The sequence below is a fragment of the Scardinius erythrophthalmus genome (genome assembly GCF_964197995.2).
Source record: "Scardinius erythrophthalmus genome assembly, chromosome: 19".
NCBI lineage: Eukaryota > Metazoa > Chordata > Actinopteri > Cypriniformes > Leuciscidae > Scardinius > Scardinius erythrophthalmus.
Window position 1 is genome coordinate 15,750,517 of NC_138239.1, and position 24,716 is coordinate 15,775,232.

At 40.2% G+C, this 24,716-nt stretch overlaps 1 long non-coding RNA gene across 1 annotated transcript; it reads left to right on the forward strand.

Moving 5' to 3' along the window:
- Positions 1-22,646: 22,646 nt before the first annotated feature.
- On the forward strand, positions 22,647-24,486 carry LOC308707498. Its single transcript, XR_014032175.1, has 4 exons — positions 22,647-22,957; positions 23,060-23,118; positions 23,205-23,303; positions 23,490-24,486. It is a non-coding gene; the product is annotated as an uncharacterized lncRNA (long non-coding RNA).
- Positions 24,487-24,716: the final 230 nt, after the last annotated feature.

Genomic DNA, 24,716 nt, shown 5'->3' on the forward strand with positions numbered 1-24,716 from the left:
TGGTCTACTCTTCCATGCTCTCCAACAAAACAAGTTTCACAGTGAGTAGTAAAACGCCATCTTCTCACCCTCTTTAATATTTATAAAACTGGCCAGCTAGCTATTCTCAGGAGGGTTGTGGTTGGTCTGGCGGGGAGAACAATTTTCAAACAGGACCCCTCGAAAATGCTAGACAGTTAATAAAATGAGTTCCTCATATATTTCTATATATCTATTGGTTAACTGATGGACAGCAAGCCTTAATTTCCCTCCTTTTTTGCAGTTTTTCATCTTTTATAATAGATTTCTCTTTCCCTCCCTCTGCTCTCTCTGTGTCTCTCGCTTTCTTTCTCTCTCTGGTCTTCATTAATGATGTTTTTGTCTGGCTCTTTTCTGTCTTCTCTCTGAAGGTTCCTCATTGGTTCTGGGACTCGTTTTTTTGTGCTGGCCCCCTTTCTCCCGGTCGTTACGGCTGGAAACAGTTGACATAGATATAGTCAGTGTGACTAGAGGTCCCTGTTTTCCAGAGAAAACAAGTTTTCTCACCTTTGTGTTTATTCCAAAATAATAACTATAAGAATTCATAACAAATTTTATAATTAATGTATAGGTATTGTTTTCGTTAATGTTCAGCTCTTCTTTTTAATAGTAATTTTCTTTGGATAATCCAAGCTTGATGATGCTCACAATCAAGGAGAATTCCTTTAAAGGGTAACTGTCCGTCTTGCCTATGCTTTTTCACTCCTCCCCTCACTCCAGCCGCCTAGTCTCGCATCCATTTCAGGAGAGGCGCATCTCAAACAAGCCTATTGCTGCGATCTAATGTGAGTGGGATCTCGCACCAGTAAACACGTCATCAGAAGAGAAAATAGGCAGGGCTTCCAAGAGGCAGGGCTAAGTGATTTTGATTAAAGATTAGCCTATGAGGGCACATGAGTTTAAACAAATAAACAAAATAATGATGTGCTCAGATAAATCACAAATAATTAAAAACTGCAATATTCCATGAAAATATGAATTGTCAAATTGTCAATGTTATGATGACTTTAAAAACTCTGTTGGCTCAAGGGAGGCAAGAGAGATGTTGCTCACACCCTACTCCCCCCTGTATTCTTTTATATAAAACCAGTTTCAAGTTTATAGGCAATTTATTGGTGCTGTAAATAATAAAAACTATACACATTGTACTGTGTAAAGGATGCAAAATCAGGAGCGAGTTCTCCAGAGTATCTATACAGCATTCACCCCAGGAGGTTAGCGCTTATTCTGTAAGTGGATTGAAATGAAGGCTGAATCAGTCTGTATGGTAGGCCTACATGATGGTACCTATAATTACCTCTGCTGGTTTTTCTGCTCCTGATTCTGTGAATGTGGAATTGCAAGAGGTCAGTCTTGAATGTTTTTCTGAATGAATGACAGGCCAGAACGTTGTTTTTGTGCCACTGTTCTCTTGTCACAAAAGATAATGTGTTTATTCAAATCTGTATTCTGTGATTGCTGGAGTATTTTAATAGTGTTGTTGTTGGAGGCTTTAGACAGCATTTTCTTTAGATTGCTCCAAGTTTCATGAAGCATCAGAAAGGCACCATTTCCCTGTACAGAAACATTTGCATCACAATTTCTAAGCAGTACCAAAACACAATCATCCCTTCCACAGGTGGACAGCAAAGTGGTTCATGATGATAATTGGCTTTACTGTCAGACTGAATAACGCCTCGGTTACGACTGTAACCTCGGTTCCCTGAAGAGGGAACGAGCGTTGCGTCGAGTTTGACGCTATGGGAACGCTTTGCGTGATGATGTCTTGAAGCACATGTAAAATCAGTCCAATGGCGTGGCGGAGCGTCAGATGCGGGTGACGTCACGTACCAGGAAACTATAAAGCCTGCTTGAAAACAGAGAGCGACAGCTTCGTAAAAAGTCTGAAGTAGCCGCTGACAGGCATGAAGGAGATATGGCAAGGTGACGCAACGCTCGTTCCCTCTTCAGGGAACCGAGGTTACAGTCGTAACCGAGGCGTTCCCTTTCAAGGGAACTCGCGTTGCGTCGAGTTTGACGCTATGGGAACGTCTATACCAACGCCACCATAGCTACGAATGTCTGTCCTGTGTGAAATCAAGTGAGCAGCACTAGGAAGACAGAACATGAGACCCTGGAGTAGAGTCCAAATCCAGAGAGTAGAACCTGACGAATGTGTGCGGTGAGGACCAGCCTGCCGCATCACAAACGTCCTGTAAGGAAACTCCTGATATAAGGGCCTTGGAGGCCGCCATACTCCTAGTAGAGTGCGACCGGACAGCCATAGGAGAAGGCTGTCCGGCTGCTTCATAAGCAAGCGAAATGGCCTAACCACCCACTTGCTCATCCTTTGCTTAGACACTGGATATCCCTTGTTAGGGGACCCGAAACACCCAAATAATTGGTAGTTTTAAGCCACAGGGCAGCTCTGTGGACATAGCGTCTAACGCCCGAACTGGGCAAAGCAAATAGTTCTTTCCTGGTCCGTGAAAAGGAAGAGGACAGAAGGCCTGCAGAAAATAGTTAGAAGGAACAGAGCTTTCAGTGTCAAGAACTTCTCTGGAGCCTCCTCAATAGGCTCAAAAGGGGCCAGGGAAAGGCCTTGCAGCGCAAAGGACAAACCCCATGGAGGGACCCTAGAGCAAACTGCAGGCCTCAGCCTCAAGTGCCACGAAGGAAACGAGATACCAAGGGGTCTTTCCCCACAGAGATTCCACCCAAAAGCATGTGGTAAGCACCTATGGCCGCCACATAAACCTTTAAAGTGGACGGGGTTAGACCTGCAGTGAACCGTTCTTGCAGGAACTCCAGCACTGTACCAAGTGGGCAGTTAACTGGGTCCAACCGACAGTCACTACACCAAGAAGTGAATAGTCTCCACTTCAGGGCATAAAGTTTCCTCGTGGAGGGAGCTCTGGACTGTAGAATGGTCTCAACAACCTCAGTTGAGAGACCTGACACTATGCGCTGGGCCCCCTCAGAGGCCAAGCCCACAGGTTCCACAGTTCTGGTCGGGGGTGAAATATCGAGCCCTCCGCTTGGGACAGAAGATCCCTCCTGACGGGTAGCTCCAGGGGAGGCCCGTCGAGGAGAGACACGAGGTCGGGAAACCATACTCTGCCCGGCCAGTGCGGGGCTATCAGAAGCAGGCAAACCCGGTCCCTGCGAACTCTTTCCAGAACTCCCGGGAGCAGAGCAACTGGGGGAAAAGCGTACAGACGTAGCCTCGGCCACGTCTGCACCATAGCATCCAGTCCCAGAGGAGCTGGATGCGTGAGGGAGAACCAAAGTGGACAGTGAGACGTCTCTCGAGACGCAAACAGATCCACTTGTGCTTGCCAAACTCCCTCCATATCAGCTCCACCACCTCGGGGTGGAGCCTCCATTCCCCGGGCCTCAGCCCCTGTCTCGACAGAGTGTCTGCTCCTATATTCTGGACCCCGGGGATGTACGCTGCCCTGAGAGACAGCAGCTTTCCCTGGGACCACAAGAGGATATGGCGTGCCAAGTTGCATAACGGGCGCGAGCGCAAACCCCCTTGGTGGTTGATATAGGCGACTACCGACGTGTTGTCCGTATGTACTACACATGGTGTCCCCTGAGACCTGTGATAAAGCTCCTCAGAGCCCGGAAGACAGCTAACATCTCTAGGCTATAGACCCTTTTACAGTTGGTAAACACGGTGACGTATTTGTGTGGGCGGAGCTTAGCTGGAGGCAGAAAGATCTCTCTGGCCGCTTCAATAACGTTAGTTTGCAAGTTTTGTTAGCTTGTTTTTTAACAATGACTGGAGAAAATCCGATTTTGTCTTAATGTGCAAGGTCACTCACTGTCCAGGACGCCGACTGTTATTTGCAAAAGTTAATTTTAACGGACGGAACCAGATGACCGTACACGCTCAGTCAATGGACGAACTGACAGGATTAACGTTAACGCTAACTGTTACCTCCGGTTGAGTGGCCTGACTTCTACACCTACCCGTTAGAGAAACCGAGGGTAAAGAGAAACTGAGGACATATAAATATATTTAGATGCCTATAATATAACTATGTGCTGAATGGTCATGTAAAGGCTTGTGTGGTTCAATCCGCAGTTCTGCCTAGCCAGCGCCAAGACGACAATGTAAAGAGTGACACTACGGTGCAATTTTAATGATATGAATATTTTCTAGAAATAAAAATTCCAGATACAGCATACTCATTTTTCATTGATTCTTACACCCAAGAACACAACAAGATAACTTTTAATAATAAAAATAATAATTTAAGCTCCTTATTATGTAGCCGAATCTGTGCTGGTTTGTGTTGGCCGCCTCCAGGTTTCCGTTTGTTTTGCCTCCAGCTAGCGCCGTGACGTAACTGTGACGTCGGCGCAAAAGGGGTCTATAGAATGCCAGGAACGATGATGGTCTTCCCACAGATCTTGAGATGAGCGACCCTCAGGATCGCTCCCCAACCCGTGAGGGAAGCATCCGTCGTTAGCAGTTTGCGACGACAAGGAGCTCCCAGCACTGGGCCCTGGGACAGGAACCAAGGTTTCTTCCACATAACCAAGGCACGTAGGCATCACCGCGTGACCTTGATTGTGCGAAATGGGTTGCCCCTCGGGGAAAAACCCTCTGGTCCTGAGCCACCACTGCAGGGGCCTCATGTACAGCAGTCCAAAAGGTATCCCGTTGGAAGCTGCTGCCATGAGACCCAACAGTCTCTGGAACTGTTTGACAGTGAGTAGCTGGCCTAGCTTTACACTTCTCACAGCTGCCAGGATCGAAGCGTGGCGATGACAGGCGCGCCTGCATCGACACTGAATCCCAAACCACGCCTAAAAAAGTGGTCCTCAAAAATAGAGAAGCACACTCTTCTTGCCGTTCAGCCGTAACCCCAACTCTTTCATATGGGCGAGAACAACGTCTCGATGTTGAACCGCCATCTAATGCGACTGAGCTAAAATCAACCAATCGTCGATGTAGTTCGTGATGCGAATACCCCGGAGGCGCAGAGGCGCCAGAGCTGCATCCACGCATTTGGTGAAAGTGCGGGGTGATAAAGCCAGGCCGAATGGAAGAACTCGATATTGGTATGCTTTGCCCCCGAAAGCAAACCTCAGGAACTTCCAATGACACGGACGGATGGAAATATGCGTCCTTGAGGTCTATCGTGACAAACCAGTCCTCGGACTAATCTGTGGCACGATTGTCTCAATGTTAACATTTTGAACTTGAGCTGCATGACAACTCGAAGACCTAAAATGGGACGCAATCCCCCGTCCTACTTTGGAACTATGAAGTACCGGCTGTAAAACCCGGTTTCCCTGTTGGAGGGAGGTACATATTCTATGGCCCCTTTCTCTAACAGAGTGTTTACTTCCTGTTCCATAACCAGAACCTGCTCGGGGCCCACCATTGTGGGCAGGATCCCCATAAACCGCGGTGGGCGTTACCAGAATTGTATCTAATACCCTTTTTCCACGGTCTGCAGGACCCAACGAGAAACATTTGACAGTAGCTTCCACGCTGTCAAAGATTCTACTAGAGGTACCAGTCTCTCGAGACTGGTTTCTGGATTTTGTTGCTGTTGAGTAGTCGGTTCGTCGCCCTGTAACGGCGCACCGGCAGGGAACGACCAAACAGACTGCTCTAGCACCCTCCTCAGAGGGGGCGGGCATCCCGAGGCCACTACGTTTCCAGGTGGACCTTGAGATATGTGCTCGCCGGAGACCGCTGCGCCCTGTAACACCGGAGGCGGCAGGGTTGGCAGAACGGTCCCCTGAGGGCACCGAAGAGAGACGGCACCGTATTTTTCTCCTGCTGTTGAGCAGTCGGTTCGTCGCCCTGTAACGGCGCACCGGCAGGGAACGACCAAACAGACTGCTCTAGCACCCTCCTCAGAGGGGGCGGGCATCCCGAGGCCACTACGTTTCCAGGTGGACCTTGAGATATGTGCTCGCCGGAGACCGCTGCGCCCTGTAACACCGGAGGCGGCAGGGTTGGCAGAACGGTCCCCTGAGGGCACCGAAGAGAGACGGCACCGTATTTTTCTCCTGCTGTTGAGCAGTCGGTTCGTCGCCCTGTAACGGCGCACCGGCAGGGAACGACCAAACAGACTGCTCTAGCACCCTCCTCAGAGGGGGCGGGCATCCCGAGGCCACTACGTTTCCGGGTGGACCTTGAGATATGTGCTCGCCGGAGACCGCTGCGCCCTGAAACACCAGAGGTGGCAGGGTTGGCAGAACGGTCCCCTAAGGGTACCGAAGAGAGACGGGCACCGTGAAAAGAGGTGTTGACCGCTGCACTTCGGGGGGGGGGGGACTACCCTCATTGTCCTGAGCCCTCGAGCATCAGGACAAAAAATTTACTAAGAGAACCAGCCTCTCAAGACTGGTGTAGATGTTACTCGAGCGACCAATTCAGTGCCCTGTATGGCGAACCGGCAGGGAACGACTGAACTGACTGCTCTAGGACCCTCCTCGGAGGGGGCAAGCATCCCAGGACCACTACGTTTCCGGGTGGACCCTGAGATATGTGCTCGCCGGAGACCACTGCGCCCCGAAACACACAAAGTGGCAGGGTTAGCATAAATGGCAAAGACATCGTGTATAAACACACGCGGAATAAGCCTTGCCCACCAGAGATATATTTTTTATTTTTTATGTCACTCTGAGGGGCTTATTTAGGCAATGCCGAAACACTTAGGGACGATGCTGTTGCTAGAGAGAGATAGCTCGCGAGCGTCTCTCCCACCTTTGGCATCTCCTCATAACCATGTCTCTTTAACCAGAAAATAGAGGAATAATCAGATATATTTGGAATTAAACACTCTATATGACACTGGTTTCTCCCACGATCTCGACACCTCAGTATGGAGATCGGGGAAAAACGGCAGATTTCGGCGTTGTGATTGTGCACGTGAGGGCAGGAAGCGTTCGTCAAGTTTATTATTTATTTATTTATTTATTTGAACGAACGTCCTGTTTATAAGATTGCCACACAATACATAGTCTATCGACTGCTCTTGTCACTACATCCAGCAATTCTTCAACATTAACAACATCCAGTTCCTCAGAACTGGACAATTGCAGTGTTTGTGTAACCATCAGGGGGGAAGAAACCGCCGCGCGTGCTTCCGCACCCTGATGAGAAACACCGGGTCTATCAGGCAAGGGCTGAGATAAGGCAGAGCCCGTCTCAGACCCCGCTGATAGATCCATTTGCGAACCCCAGGACTGAGATCGCCGCTGTGCCTCGGCAGCAGCGGGACCCGAGCCCTGGGGAGCGCGAGCTTCCCGGAAGAAACTCAGCCGGGATCGGAGCGAGCGCATGGACAGCGCCTCACAATGCACACAAGCCAGCACCCTCGAGTGCTGACTGGGCATGCTCCTCTCCCAAACAAACAATACACAGAACGTGAGTGTCCCTACCCATAATAAAAACGCGGGCAGGGATGCACACACATTCTGAACTGATCGCTGGATTGCATAATGTGACAGACAACAATAAATAGACAGAGACAGATTTCACATAAAGCGCTACTGAAGACACAGAAGCTGTCGCTCTCTGTTTTCAAGCAGGCTTTATAGTTTCCTGGTACGTGACGTCACCCGCATCTGACGCTCCGCCACGCCATTGGACTGATTTTACATGTGCTTCAAGACATCATCACGCAAAGCGTTCCCATAGCGTCAAACTCGACGCAACGCGAGTTCCCTTGAAAGGGAACTGAAGTTGCTGCCTTTAGCCCAATCGCTTGTTGTGTCCCAATTCAGAGGCTGCATCCTTCGAAGGATGTGGACTTAGAAGGCGTGGCTTAAATGTAAATGGGACAGTCTAGGCTTCTACATTTCTCTCGTCGCCTAGCAACTGTGACAGCTGCCGTTGACGAGCGGCAATAATGTTTGCACTGGACTTTTTTTAAAAGTTATATTCAACTATCTGAAAACAGAAGCAAGCAAAAACTTTGACAAAGTGAGTGTGCACTAACCCTAACCCTAACCCTAACCCTAACCCTAACCCAAACTATCTGATAACCCTAACCCTAACGGTTCACAACCCGTCTTAATATGTTCACCTTGGTCTTTTTATGTAAATAATAAAGAGTATAAAATATATAAAATCGTGTCTCAGTAAGATATAAGTCAACATTTGAACTGCTTTTATTTTTTACATTTGTATCATTAGATATTCCAGTAAGAAACCCAATACCTGCATTTAAAAATGTGTAATCCGGCCATTTTTCTCAAAAAATAATCTAGGTTGTGAAGGATCCATCTGTTGAATCCTTCATTGTCCGGGTAATGAGGATGCATTTTTGAGGCCGCATTTGAAGGAGCTGCTGAATTGGGACAGCCTTAGTCGCACTGCTGTGACACAATCAGCCTTCGAATGCGGCTTTCGAAGGATGCAGCCTCTGAATTGGGACGCAGCTATTGTCATCAATGGAACTATCATGACCGTCACACTATAATAATGGAAACCTGTAAAAATCATTCACCACTCTATTGTCTGGCAACACAGAGAGTGTTTTAGTTACATTCTCTTTATAGCTTTTACAATAAGAAAAGTTTGATGAATGTTTGAGTATTTTGCATGTGTCAGTTTTGATGGATAATTGTGAGTCCTTGCTGTCAGACCCCTCTTGTCAGTCATTCTTAAAGGCCATACTTGAAGGGATAGTTCATCCCCCCCGCCCCGCCCCACCCCTTATGTTTTACAAAATTATATTAGCATATGGGTTTAGAACGTAAGAGTGAGTAAATGGTCCCGTTAAAATACAAAACTATTTACTTTAAATGGCAGATTTACTACCCTGAAACTATCTTGAGCAATAAGGCCTCGAAAATATCATTTAATGTTTTGATGTGAAAAGTTGAAGGTGATGATTACAGCGAATGTACAAATTATTGGCTTATGCCACCATTACACTCCAAAAAAATAATGACACAATTCATTTTATAATTTTAGTTTCAGCCGAGATCCTTCACGGTCAGCTAAAGCATTCTAATGGGCTTTGAGATGTCTGAGGTCTGAGATTGAATGGGAAATTTGGTGAGACTTTTCCTTCCTCTCCAGCAGATGCTGACAGACCAGACCCCTGAAGTAACAGGCCTTTAACTGCTACTGACATTTTAATATAAACAAGCACTGCTAGAAATCCACAGGGAATTATATTTTTTAGGCAGTCTTTCCCTGCCCAAAGTCGATGTCTTTGGAGATTTAAGGAAGTGTTTGACAGATGTGCTCGATCTGCAGTGTCCTTGGAGTTTGGACAGATCTGACGAAGAGATTGTTAAATGCATCACTGACATTTAGAAATGTCTGCACAGTAAAAGTGGTAGTTCTGTTTGTTTGACATCTACTGTATGGCCTGTCACTTTTTTTAACCTAAGAACACATTGTTTAACTGGATAAAGCATGGCCTTTGCATTCACACACAACTTACCAAATGTTTTCCTTACCCACACTGATGACAGAAGCTTCATGGAGGATTTGTCTGGTCACTCTGCCAATAGCAAATCTCACAGTATGGATTTTATTTCAGATTGCGTCTCTGTCAGCAATGTCTGTCAGTACATTATCTTCATCTGAGTTAATTAGTGAAAGAGTAAACACTGGAAATCTAATTTGCAGTTATTCATTTTATTAGGAGAAGCATTAGTGCAATTAATACATTTTCAACTTGAATTATGATTAAAATGATTGAGATTGTGTCATGCATAAATTATTTGCTTTAACAGTTATAGGGTGTTTGGGGAGCATGCCAATAAAACATCTAAAAAAGAAGGGTGTATGGTTAGTCTCAACAGCCTATATTTAGATTAATAAAAGCTTCTCTGAGCTTGTTATAAAGAGATTTTTGCAAAGGCCATTGAAAACTGCTCTAATACTGTGATTGCATAATGAAGTTCTGGTTAAGTTTGTGATGATTGGCTGAGAATTTTCCTGGAAGTAGTAGTTTTCATTATGAAAAGAGTAAAAGAGTATATTATGTAAGAAAAGATTGGTGCACACTCACTTTGTCAAAGTTTTAGCTTGCTTCTGTTGCTCCGTGGTTGTTTTTTATGGAATTTAATGAATCAGGAGCTCTTAAGTAAATAAACTAAACTTCTGGCATGTGATGAATTATTTTTTTCTTGATGTAAAAAAAGAGTAGAGATTCTGGTGTGCTTCAACCCGGACACAATTTTTTCATTGGTGGAGTTAAAAAAAAAAAAAAAAAAAAAAAAAAAAAAAAATGGATATCACTTTATTTCGATAGTCCACTTTAGACATTCTACTAACTATAAAAAACTTTGCAGCTACATGTCAACTGACTGTCAGTAGAGGATTAGTTGACTGTCTGTCTACTTAATATCTGCTAACACTTTATTTTGATGTTCCCCCAACCGACATTCTACTGCAAGTATTAACACCGAACCCTAACACCTAACCATAACAGTCTACTGACTACTAATACAATGAGAGTTTGTTGACATGTAGTTGAAAAGTTACTTATAGTTAGTAGAATGTCTAAGTGGACTATCGAAATAAAGTGTAACCAAAAAAATGTAGTCAAAATTATCTCTTTCCCCACCATTGACATAATTTTCTGAAATTTATGAGACAATACTTTCCGGCATTGACAGAATTGTCTAGCTTTCCATGTTTTCACTGTTATATTGTAGGGAATATCTATATCTATCTTCTGAAAGAGTACCAAATCTCTGGATCAAAATGGAGGAGCAAAAACAAGTGATAAAAGCATTGCTTATGCACGTTATTTTCTCAGCTTTTTGTTCAAAATTTTTTTTTTATTTTTTTTATGAAACTTAAAAACATTCAAGTGTTAATAAAAAAGGAATGCAAGAAAGCAGAGGCTGTGTTCTTTCTTTTGACATACTGCATACTGCATGTTCAGATATATGCAAACAACATTTTTTTTTATTTTATACAAAAATACTGGCAGGGAAAGAGCTTTAACTTTATTTAACTGTTGTTTAGAAGTCTTTTTAATTAAGCAACATAACAGCTGTTTGTCAAAACATTGGCTTACTGATCATTTTTGCTCTGAGACAGTTTACAGTCAATTATGAGTTGTTTTTTTCCAGATAAAGGTGGCTTTTTAGTTTTGACAGTATTTTTGTGCATGCTATGAGTTATATATGAGTTTGGATGATTTAACTGCCATCTTCCTTCTCACTTAACCTCCTTGTAGCCATGGCAACCTGATTAATCATCACATGTTTTCTACAGATATGGAGAGGTATAAGAGCATTAATGAGGGCACAACATGAAATGAAGAACCACAGATTTTACCACTCACTTATGACAGTCTAAGAAATACTGCAAGGGTCACAAAGATTTTAAGAATGACAGATGATCTGGAAGTATGATTAGAGTTATTAAGAGTTATGAGGGCAGAGGTCATGGCACACCCACCCACCAAAGCTCATTAAGAAGGTCACAGCTCCAGTCAGGCCAGATGACCGTGAGAGAGATTGAAAAGGTGGAGATTTCAGTTGAAAGCATTTGCATCATTTTATGAGCATAATGGTGCACAAATTCAAACATTATTAGTTCATTAGTTCTCATGCAATTAAAAGACAACAAACAATTAAGTAAGAACTGACAACCAATAACAACTGAGGAAGATTGTTGGTCTTAATTAACTTTAATAAATCTGCAATTTGCTTTGTTTGATGTGTCATTGCTGAAATTAAGCTTCAAATGCAAATGTTGTTCTGGCAGGAATTTTAAAGCATTGTTTCAAATATACCATATACAGTAGGATGAGTTTATTTTAGACCTCATACAAACATGCCCTTCACCTACTCTTCAGACCACCATCAGTGTTGGAGAAACTGTTGCTATACTGTAACTACATTGAAGCTAATGACAGAAATGGGCTGCAATAAATCTGTAATTTACAAAGTCTATATTTTGTGGGTTTCAGAAAGTCAACCACAGATTAGCTATGGCGATTTAACATTTTGTCTAGCCTAAATCAGTAAAAATTCACTGCTTGTTTACACTTAATATTATTCAGTAATATTATTGACTTGACTGCACCGACACTATTGGATAAGACTAAATTGACTTATTTGAAATTTTAAATTGAGCTGAAAATTGACAATTGTCTTCTGTAGAGCTGTTTTATCTGAATCTAATTTGTTTAATAATTGATGAACTGCTACATTGACACTGTTATTGAACTGAATCGGATCAACATTGAACTGACTTGAGATTAATAAAGACACATTGCCTTCTGTAAAGCTAAGATGCGTATAGCTGACTTGTTTCATACTTTGAGGAACTTTGCACTATTGAATCTAGTATCTGACATGAGCTAAATATTGACACGATTATCTTGTGCAGAGCTGCTTTTAGTTTAAATGAGTTAACTTCATAACTAATTAATTTTGCAACATTAACACTGATATTGAACCAAATTGAATCAACATCAATCAACAACTTAATTGAGCTGAATGATAACACTTTGTCATTTTAAGAGCTGCTATACAGCTAAAATTATGTTTCATAATTGAAGAACTTTGTATCATTAAAGGCCAGATTTACTAACAGCTTGTGCCAGCGCAAACCCTCTTTTGGCATTAAAAACTAGCAGATTTACTAAAGACATGAAGTGTAAAATTAGGGCTGAAAAAGCGTGGAAAGTTATTGTTTTGCGGCTGACCTTATTGCATATGCATTTGTAGGAGTTTCAACAATATAACAATATTTAGAATATATTTAAGTTATTCCACTACTCATTGGAAAACGTTGTTTGTTTTACTGAAAAATGGAGTTTGCACACTGCATGTGGTCCCTATTGCAGTATCCGACCACTACAGGTTCAACAGGCATGTAAAATGTTGTAAGTGTGAAGAAGGTCATTGCCTCTGGGTGCATACAGGACTAAATGAGGATCTGTAACAAAAAAAAATCCATAAATGCAGTTCTTACCTGCCATTCTCATCCATATAACATGAGGCGGCACATCTGTTTCTGCGAGTATTAGAGCCTTGACAGATGGCATTGCATAGAAATGTACACACACATAGATCCGTTCCAATGTTCTCGTCTGTTTTTGAAAGCAACAGGAATCCAGATGGAGGTCCTTTCACCACCTCTGGGTACAGGACAGCACGCCTACTCTACCGTATAGAATGGCACATTAGGTAGAAGCAGATTAAATTAAAGGCTTTGACACTATTCGCTGCTGTTAGAGGCTTCACGCTGCTTTCATAGGCTATTTTTTGTGACAATTTTCTGTGATGGAACCAGAGGGGTCATTTGAAAGTTTGAATCATGTAATCAACTGTTCTTTATTCAGGTCATCCATTATGATCTCTTGTTATAATAAAGGACAGTTCAGCATGCATGCAGTTTTGGAACAAGCCGGCGGCTAGATTTCTTTTTCTCGGACAGAGGGAAATGGTTCTTTTATTATAGAAATGTACAGTGCAAAATGCCTTGTCTGAGAAGCTTCGAAATCCATTTCAATGACCATAAATGCAGTTATTATGAAAGGGCTGTTTGGATAAGCATTTTCTTATTATGGTTTAATTAGCAAAAACAAAAAAACATGGTATGTGATAAATACATAAATTAAATTCTTTAAATGTGTGCTCTAAGTTCCTGTTTACTTTCAAGTCAAGTCAAGTCAACTTTATTTATATAGCGCTTTTTACAATACAGATTGTATCAAAGCAGTTTCACAATGATAACATGAAAATAATACAACAAAGTTTGTTTCTGGAAGAAAATTGCGTCATCGTCAACCTTAAGTAAGGCAGATCAATAATATTGTTGAATATTAAATGTCCCCAACTAAGCAAGTCAAAAGCCAAGGCAACAGTGGCAAGGAACCAAAACTCCATCAGGTGACAGAATGGAGAAAAAAAACCTTGGGAGAACCCAGGCTCAGTCTGAGGCCAGTTCTCCTCTGGCCAACCAGCGAACAGTGTATAATTATGATCCAAGTCAGATTGGATCAGAACATTCAGAATATTTATCCAGTTCCATCTGGTTGGAAGTCGGAGTCATCACACCGTTATGGAGACGGGTTTGTTGAGGATCAGTGCCGATGGTTGTCGTGTCGATGATGAGGCTGGCACTTCAGGGATGCGTCATGGATGGGTCCAGGTGCAGGTCCACCATCTGATCTGGATCCAGCTGACTTCAGTAAACAGGGGAGGGACTGGTTGACACTTCAGGACTGCGTTGTCATCGTGTCCAGGCGCAGGTCCTTCATCAGATCTGGATACGGCCTGGATCCGGCGGACTGCGGTAAACCTCGGATAAACAGAGAAACTAATATTAGCGTAGACGCCATCCTTCTTATGATGTAACATGTACATCAGGATTTATGGGAAGTGTTCCTGTTTCCGGCTGACCTAAACTATGCAGCCTAACATTGAATTATAGAAGTCTATAATGTGTTATGTGTATGCTAGGCAAAAGAGATGTTTTTAGTCTAGATTTGAACTGACAGAGTGTGTCTGCTCTTCCGGACAATGTTAGAAAAATTGTTCTAAAGTTTTGGTGCTAAATAGGAAAAGGATCTACCGCCAGCAGTCGATTTTGATATTCTAGGTATTATCAACTGGCCAGAATTTTGAGATCACAATAGACGTGAAGGACTATAATGCATTAAGGGCTCGCTCAAGTACTGCGGACTGCGGAGCTAAACCATTTAGTGCTTTGTAGGTGATCAGCAATATTTTTAAATTTATACAATGTTTAATAGGGAGCCAATGCAGTGTTGACAGAACCGGGCTAATATGGTCATATTTCTTGGTTCTGGTAAAAACTCGAGCTGCTGCATTACCATTACAATAATCTAGCCTTGATGTCATGACCGCATGAACTAATTGTTCTGCATTTTTCATTGAGCGCTTATGACGTAATTTAGATATATGTTTAAGATGAAAAAATGCAGTTTTACAGATGCTAGACACGTGACTTTTAAATGAAAGATTGGTATCAAAGAACACACCCAGGTTCCTAACGAAGACTTGACAGAGCAGCCATCAAGTGTTAGACAGTATTCTAGATTTGTCCAATAATTTGAATCTCTGTTTTTTCAGAATTAAATAGTAGGAAGTTGCTAGTCATCCATTTTTTTTATATCAGCTATACATTTCGTTAATTTTGTGAATTGGTAAGTTTCGTCAGGGTGTGAAGAAATATAGAGCTGCTTATCATCAGCATAACAGTGAAAACTAATGCCATGCTTCCTAATGATATCTCCCAAGGGTAGCATGTACAGAGTGAACAGCAATGGTCCTAGTACTGAGCCTTGTGGTACACCATACTGAAATTGTGATCGATAAGACATCTCTTCATTTACTGCTACAAACTGATAACGGTCAGATAAGTATGATTCAAACCATGCTAATGCAATTCCACTAATGCCAACATAATTTTCGAGTTTATTTAAAAGAATGTTGTGGTCGATAGTGTCAAATGCGGCACTAAGATCGAGTAACACTAATAGAGAGATGCAACCACGATTGGATGATAAGAGCAAATCATTTGTGACTCTAATGAGAGCTGTCTCAGTACTATGGTACGGTCTAAATCCTAATTGAAAATCCTCGCAGATATCATTTCTTTCTAAAAAGGAACATAGTTGTGAAGATACTGCCTTTTCTAGTATCTTTGACAGAAAAGGTTCGAGATCGGCCTGTAATTGACTAATTCTGTAGGATCAAGTTGTGTTTTTTTAACAACTGGTTTAATCATAGCCAGCTTAAAAGTTTTTGGTACGTATCGTAATGACAAAGATGAATCAATGATATTAAGAAGAGGATTTATGACCTCTGGAAGCATCTCTTTCAGTTGCTTAGTCGGTATAGGGTCTAACATACATGTTGTCGATTTAGATGATTTAACAAGTTTAGAAAATTCTTCCTCTCCTATAGTAATGAATTAATAGAATTTTTCTTTAGGGAGACTACAATGCACTCCCTGATGCGATACTGTAGTAGACGGTTGCATAGTTATAATTTTCTCCATGATATTATCAATCTTATAAGTGAAGAAGTTCATAAAGTCATTACTGCTGTGCTGCTTGGAAACTTCTGGGCTTGAAACTTTATTTGTATGCAATCGAGCTCTCTTTCCATGAAATGCGAAATACCTCTAGTTTTGTTTTCTTCCAGTTGCGCTCCATTTTTCTTTAATCTTCTTTAAGCGCAAGGGAGTAACTTTGTCTAAAGTACTGGAAAAAAAGAGTTAAAAGTTTCTGTTGCAATAGAGTTCTTCTAAGCTATCTGGGATGCTGAGATGATGAAACTGATCAGGAAGATTAATAATAAAGCAATCTTTAGTGGCAGAAGTGATAGGTCTAACATATTTGTAACACGGAGTCGGCTTTGCAGCCTTGGCTAAATGAAGTTTACACGAGACAATATAATGATCTGAGATGTAATCGTTCTGCTGCAGAATTTCAACGGCATCAACATTGATTCCGTGAGATAATATTAGGTCTAGAGTATGATTACGACAATGAGTAGGTCCTGACACGTGTTGTCTAACCCCAATAGAGTTAAGAATGTCTTTAAATACCATTTAAAGTCATGTAATCGTTTGGTTTTAGCCAGGTTTCTGTCAAACACAGCACATCTAGGCCTGCGTATATTTGACTTGAAGTTTGTTAACTACTACTGCTTCACATCTTTTCTCTCACTGTTTTTCTCTATCATTCCTTTTCATCTATGTAACATTCTTTTGTTCCTTCACATCCATATAACATTCTTGGATTCAAATGCATTGTTGGTGGTTCAAGTCAGTACACTGCTGCCTGCTGCATTGTTCTGTAACCAGACTGCTGTGAGTTTTCTACTCGCTGTGTGTCGGCTGTGACCACCGTGTGCTTGTGCTTGATGCAATGGTGTTTATCCTTGATCTATGTCCTGTTAGCCACAGGTTGTCGTGGTTTGTTTTATCACTCCAGCAGGGACTGATTGTTTAATTTTGATTGTTTCACTCATACTCATTTAGTGGATCAGCATGTGCAATAAACCATTATTCTGGACTATACTTAAGCTCTGTTATGGTGTGTGTGTAGTATGTATATTTTTTGCTTGGTTTCCTTGTTTTGTTTAAATGTACTTTTGTATTTGTGCTTGCCGACAGCAAAGTAAACTGTTATTATATTTCAGTAACATCTTGGTTATTAGATGACACAGTTGGTTGTGTGACACCAGCATTGAAAGCAAGCCGCTCAAAGCTTTTTTAGAGAACATGTCTCATGTAAGTGTAAATCCTTTTAATGATATTTCTCAAAACTACTTTAAGACATCCATGGAAAAAAGCATCTTAAGGCATTCATGATCTTAATCAGAATAGGCTAATATATTTCTTTTGTAAACAAAACAATAGTAAGCACTGTCAATCAAAAGAACACTTTGAACATTATAACAAAACATCTTAAAAATAAAATCAACGTGTTAACAACTAGATAAAAAACATACATACTCATTTGTAGAAGTTCACTTTACAATGAAACAGGAAGACAGGGCGGGACATATACAACTCCTCCCCATTTTTAAAAAGCCAATAGAGTTTAGTTTATATCAGCTCTCCCAGAGCAGTTGAGCTCAACAAAGTCAGTTTCTTCTTTTTCCCTTCACAGTTTCTCCTTTTCTTCTAATCTCTAACCGTTTCAATACGGTTATACATTTTCTGGCCTGCTTTGACTCGCGCATATGATTTGCTCTGTGCAATTGTGTCTCCAGACCGCGTGGCACTACTCGCTGCGTCGGTTTGCGTGACACTAATGTGAAACCAGACTTCATCGCACCAATGGGAAGCATATTTACACTGTCTGAATCATCCCCTATCTCCTATATAGTGCACTATGTGCCATTCACCATGTAGAAAATAGTAAATGTGTGAACAAGTGACTGATTTTAGCCGTAGCTTCAGCGTCTATTTATAATGTGGGGGCGGGATGCTTTAGATTCTAGAGAGCATTTGATTGGGCAGAAAACCTGATGAGAAGCTGAAGTGCAGAGTGATGTCATCAAAATCATTGATCCATTTTGGCAGAAGCAAAAGACTAAGTTTTGAATGCTAATATCTTCTAAATGTGAATTTTGTCATTGTTTTGGAGCACACTAGCTTATAGACAACAGTAAGGCTAATATATAAACGTAAAAAAATTCATTTCTGATTTCATGGGGACTTTAAATTTAAATTTTCCATATCTATTTTCTGAATGCATTAATGATCTGATTGTGAATGATGATTCATCCATATATATATATATATATATTTTTTTTTGACCTTTTAATTTCTGGTGAAGAGGTTGACTGCAAACTCTCATTTAGATCTGCCTCTATTTTTGAGTGTTTTGATCCGGAGATTCAGTACTATTTCAGAAGATGCGTAATAGCTCCCCCTACCGAATAACAGTGAAAACATGGATTGCCGGAAAATTCTGTCAATGGAGGGGAAAGAGTTAAACTGAATAAAAATGTATTTGCAATATATTTATTTTAGTTAAAGTTTGTGCAGTGCGCAGTGACTTTTTTCTCTCTATTTCCTGTTAATTGATATATTGTTTTTCCCTATACCATTTGCAGGTTTGCATTTGGACTTCATACACATACACACACACATATACATATATATATATATATATATATATATATATATATATATATATGTATATACATACATACACATATACATATACATATACATATACATATACATATACATATACATATACATATACATATACATATACATATACATAGCCTTTATATATACATTCACTATACAATTTCTTATCTAGGTAGTGGAATGTCCTGTAAAGTTCACGTTGCAGGACACGAGCGGGCTATTGAACTGTCTCAGGCAACAGAGAATTTTTTCAAGATTTTCTTGCCACTCATTCAAAACAGTTTCATCATCTCCCTCATCAAAACTTCAGTCCAATGTGTTGAGATATTTAAAAAAATAAAATCTTGATTGATTAAACCTTCCTGTCTCTCTTGATTTCTTTACAGTTCCTCTCTAAGGCAGCAGCGCCTCGCCTCAATCAGGCGGCTGCTGAGAGTAAGTTTAGTCTTCATTAGAGGACACAGATGAGGCATCTGTGGGGAGATTAGGCCTGGTGTGAGATGGCACTTATTCAAACACCCTGCTGCTCTCTTCATCAGCTCCTGTTTATGGAAGAAGAGAGTGATGACGGAAGGTTCTCTTCTGGCTTCAGGCTCTGTTAATTGTCCAATAGGCTGGCGGCATATCAAGGGACAATGTGAAGATGTAACACTCCATCTTCATATGGACTACTAGAGCCTCCCAGCTGGAGCTAGTCATGCATTCAGAGTGATGCTTTCTTTTGGCCAGTGTTTATAAAACTTGGGAGTTTAATTTGGGCAAGTTAAGGCAACAGCTTTACATGAAGAATGAATTAGGCTAAATCCTTAAAAGGTAAATGGCTGTGTCATTTTTATTTGCCAAAGCAGAGTTCTTCTCATGTAGCTCTCAAAGAATCTCTACACTCTCTTGCAACCTATATATCCTACCATGGTGATTCTCTTGCAACCTATATATCCTACCATGGTGATTCAGTTCAAAGTGTCAAAGTTCTTTCAATTCAAGGGTAATCTGATAATTAGTAAAAAGTGTGCCAATGTAAGGGTCAGACAGGTCAATTTAGCTCAAAAGGAATTATTTATTAATTTATAGGGAATTTGAATCACTTATTACAGCCTAGCAAATGACTCGTCCAGCGTTCATTTGAACGTTCATCCAAACTAGTGAAAACACTATTTATTGTAAGGGATACTCCATTTTTTTTGGAAATAGGCTCATTTTACAATGCCCCGAGAGTTAAACAGTTGAGTTTTACAGTTTTCGAATCCATTCAGCCGAACTCCGGGTCTGGCGGTACCACTTTTAGCATAGATCATTTTTTTGAGATAGATGCTAATGGTCCTGTCCGATTCAATGATCTATGCTAAGCTATGCTAAAAGTGATACCGCCAGACCCGGAGTTCGGCTGAATGGATTCGAAAACGGTAAAACGCAACTGTTTAACTCTGGGGGAGTTGTAAAATGGAATGGCAAAAAAAAAGTGGAGTATCCCTTTAAGAGTCTAGACTAGAGGCTACTTGCTTTGCTTGTCTTTGCGTTCCTTTGAGGGTTCTTTTTGTCAGCGTAAAAGGGGGTTTCCTGGGTTCGTTGATTGGCTGGTGGTATCCTTGGGCGGCCAATCATGTGGTGTGTTGGCGGATGAATAGAAAGTCTTTGAAGTTGGAAGCGGGCTTTGCAGTCGAATCGTTTAACCGAAACTTTGTAGCAAAACGTAACTTAGAGCCGAGACTCTCAACGGAAAAGAAAACTAAGTAAGAGAAAGAAAATTGAGACGAGAGTAGTTAGATGGCTTGAATGAAGCTGTTTAACATGTTCTTCTGATCTTGATTTGGTTTCTTTCGTTTGCTCGTCTACATGGTTACTCCGTCATGGCTACTCCATGACTACTCAATGTATCTTCTAATGCATTCTGAAATCTTCTCCTTGCTTTGTTCGTGTCCTAAGATTTTAAACTCAAATGTTTGTCCAGCCTCCTGAATGAGTTCTGACCAATTAGGCATTTTCTTCACCTCTCATCTTAAATCATGCCTTATCTGTTATCTCTTTACTCTCAATCAAGCTATCTTCTGATTAAGAACGTATGATCGTACTGATAGGAAACAAGACACACTTTCATTTAAACATCTAATAGTTATAACAATTAGATAACACATATGTGATCTAAGCATAATATATGTCGTAGGCATAATATAGAATTATGTAGTTGAATGATGTTTGATTATAAAGTCAGTCAGAAATTGTTTTGGGATGAATTTATGTATTTTGATATGTAAAGTCTCAGTCTCTGTGGTTTTAAGAGATTTCAACCCTGGGGTCGTTCAGAGGTCCTTAAGAAGGAGGTCTGTTTTAAATCCTTTGTCTTGGGATCAAATAACCTCTGCCGTTATCATGGTGGGTCCTGAGTTGTGCCATCTCTGAACCAATCAGTCTCTTCCAAACTATCTAACACTGATACGTTCTTCCTTTAGCTGTGGTCATCTCTTTGAAGCTTGCATGGCTGTAAAGTTCTTACCTGGGGTTTTTCGTTGGTTAGCGTAGACTGCCTGGAGTCTGGATTTTATGGTTCTGGATTGGGGATTTGGGGTCTCAGGTGTTGAGTTTTATGTGAAATTATGCTTGAACAAATCATCTGGAAGATTCATTTGTGTTTGGTTCACCCTCAAATCCTACAAATAGTTCTAGAAAAAGTTCTAGATTTTTAAATAATATATCTTATACAAATATAAATAATACAAATAAATGCATGTTACATAAACATAGTCACATTAATAAATTAAAATAAATAAATAAAAGATGTTTAGTCCCACATCAATAAAATAATCAAATAATAATAATAAAAAAATTAAGTCACTTTTAAATTCTACTGAGATAAACTCAAAACCACAGTCACTGGCTTTCTATCTTTTTCTAACAAAATGTACTTTTACTGCTGTAGACAGACAATAAGGGATTACATATGAACTTTACACACTCGATCAAGAAATAATAGTAGGATTGTGTGTTATTTGAATACATAATCTTACAATAAACGCACAATAGAGGCCTCATGAAATGTCTGATCAATCTTGTAAAAAGCCTATTACTGTATTTCCCCAAATACATTTCTCAAATAAAACAGTTACCAAGTCTGCAAAAAGACACAAGGATGCACTCTTAGAAGGAATGTGTAGAAAAATTACACAAATTATGTGTAACACTCTAATTTACACATTTTGTGTCAATATTAACTAAAACTGTGTATAAAAAATAATCTATTTTACACATATCCATGTGTAGTTTAAAGTTTACACAACTTGGGTATTTACTCAAAGCATTTAACACATTATGAGTAGACTGATGTGCTTACACATTTTAATGTGTTAATTTTTATAACGCGACCGTTATTTAAATTAGCTAGTCAAACTGAACCAACCAATAAGGTGACTTTTGAGTGAACATAATCCAGTTCCAGTCAGTTGCAGTTCAGTAACGTTAACGTTAGTAGATAAAAGTCTGTTAACGACAGCAACTATTTTGTTTTTACTATATTGTTGAAAATAAAACATGTACCTTATCACTTCGTTATCGACTACCCCTCGCGTCAAAACTGTTCGTGAAAACCACCTCTTTACCAGGGAGGAGATGATTCGCGCCGAATCACGCCGGTGATGCTCAAAGTCATGAGGTAAGCTGTACTTGAATTATTTTTTTTACTCATGTTCATTTTCAAAAACAATATTTCCTGCTACTGTTATTTTAATACTGGCTTAAAAGCTAGGTTACGACGAGATTTTGCGGGCAAAAAACTCGACTTTTGTCAATAGTGTAACGTTAGCAGTTAAAGTTAGGTGAAGAACGGCTAAACCAAGTAGCTTTATGTTGACCAATGCTGCGAATTTGCGTGGAAACCCCGATTCAAAATCGGCATAATTTTTTTCCACTTTCACACGAAATTCCAGATAATGAAGAGACCTTTATTAATGGATTTTACACGCAAAATTTCGCCAAGCAATGGTAGCTAAACGTGACCGCACCTAGATTGTAACTTACAGTGCTACTCGATTTACAATACACAAAATGTTATTTGTAAGGGTGTTTTAAAAATCGTCTACTCTTTATTAATTTGATTAACGTTACGTATAAAATGTAATCGTAGTAGTGGATTTGAAAGTTTGCTGAAATGATTAGCAATATGTCATAAGTGCTCTTGAGTGATGTGCAGGCTAGGTAACGTTAACTGTTAGCATACAATAACGTTACATGTGCTAACTTTATATAAAATAAGTGACCTTTGCATTATGTCTATTATTTATTACACAGCAAATGAACCAATCAGAAGATGGACCATTTTCCACCGACCACCGTGTTCAGTCTCACCAGATTTAATTTATTCAGGTAAGCATTGCAGTAAAATTCACTAAATCATTCATTCATATCAAATCAAGCATTCTAAACAGCTTAAGTTTTTATTTTTGCATTCTTTTGATCTATTATTAGGCCAAGGAGTCCGACCTGACCAGGAAGGTGCCTAATAAGCATAGCCTATCAGCGCACAGGTAGGTTAACTACTGAGGGAAAGAAAAAGATCATCACATGGGGATTTCTTGCATCATGTATCTTACTGTGTATTTGTCTCAAACAGCTGTCCCTTCACTGCAAACAAGTTGAAATTGGCTAGCCTAAATCCCTGATTGCAGTTAAGCCTACGAATCTCAGCATTTTTGGAGAGAATTAAGGAAATGTAAGTATTAAAATTTAATCTGGCATAATTTAGTTTACAGTTCAACTGAAATGTTTGAATGTGCTGACAAAAGGGTGTTACTTACAAATATATATATTCTGAATTATAGTATGATGGAGATTAAAAACAATTTGATGCTTGTGTAATTTTCTCCTCTCTCTCTCTCCCTATTATATTTTTATATAGTGTTGGAACTGCGATCTTCTCTGAAGAAGAACTGAGCACATTTGTGTTGGTGGACACGTTTGCATCCAGGAAACAGGGGACTGATGCATATGTCACACTTTTCTGGAAACACTTCAGGAGTTTCAAAGTCGCGATCTGATTGGTTGAATTCTACAGGATGTTCGGGAGATGTGAGTGTCGTGTTCTTTATCGGTTCGCCTGGAAACAAATGCCGTGACACCAAAACCCCTCGTGGAAGAAGAATGCTATTGTGCTTACAACTGTGACAATGAGCGCTTACCAGGATCAACTAAACACTGGATTTTCAAAAGTACTTGAAGTTCGCGGCTCCATTGTTTAACGTTCTTGAATGAATAATTTATTAGATGCAGCCAGTCTGTTATTGTAGGGACATCAACATCATATATTATCACGCCCCTAAACATGACGCAGAACAAAACGAACTGTGATTGGTTGCGTTACATGTCAGTCAAACGTCCTCTTGGGTGGTCCAGACATTGATACTAATAATGAGAACTGTTTCTTGAGCATCAAATCATCGTATAAGAGTGATTTCTGAAGGATCATGTGACACTGAAAACTTGGAGTAATGATGCTGAAAATTCAGCTTTGATCACATGAATAAAATATTTTTTAAATATATTCAAATAGAAAACAGCTGTTTTACATTGTAATAATATTTCACAATATTTACTGTTTTTACTGTACTTTTGTATCAAATAAAATATTTGGTGAGCATAAGAGATTTCTTTCAAAAACATTAAAATGCTTAATATTTTCTAAACTTGGCCACCAATGTACATCAAGCCAAAAATGTTTTGGAAATAAGTGAAATTATTTTGAAGGTGGGGAAGTGTGTCATGTTACCTAATGAGATTGAGAAAATAACTGTTTTATCCTATGTTGGACATTTCCTTTTTGACTGCTTTAAATTGTATTGTTCTATTCTGGATTGAATTTAATTGTTGATATGTCAGTCATAATAAATAAGATAATCAACCACAGACTTTATTTTGTCAAATGCTTATTTTGTTTAGGATTTAGGATTTTAGATACCTTTCTTAACACAGTGTGTGTAGCCAAGGATAGCACATAATGTGGTAATGTTACACATGTTTACACATCTTTTACACATATTTTACACATGTTTACACATCTTTTATGTTAACCTTTCTGACACATTTAGTGTGTTAAACTCATTAACACAGTGAATGAGTTGAAATTAAC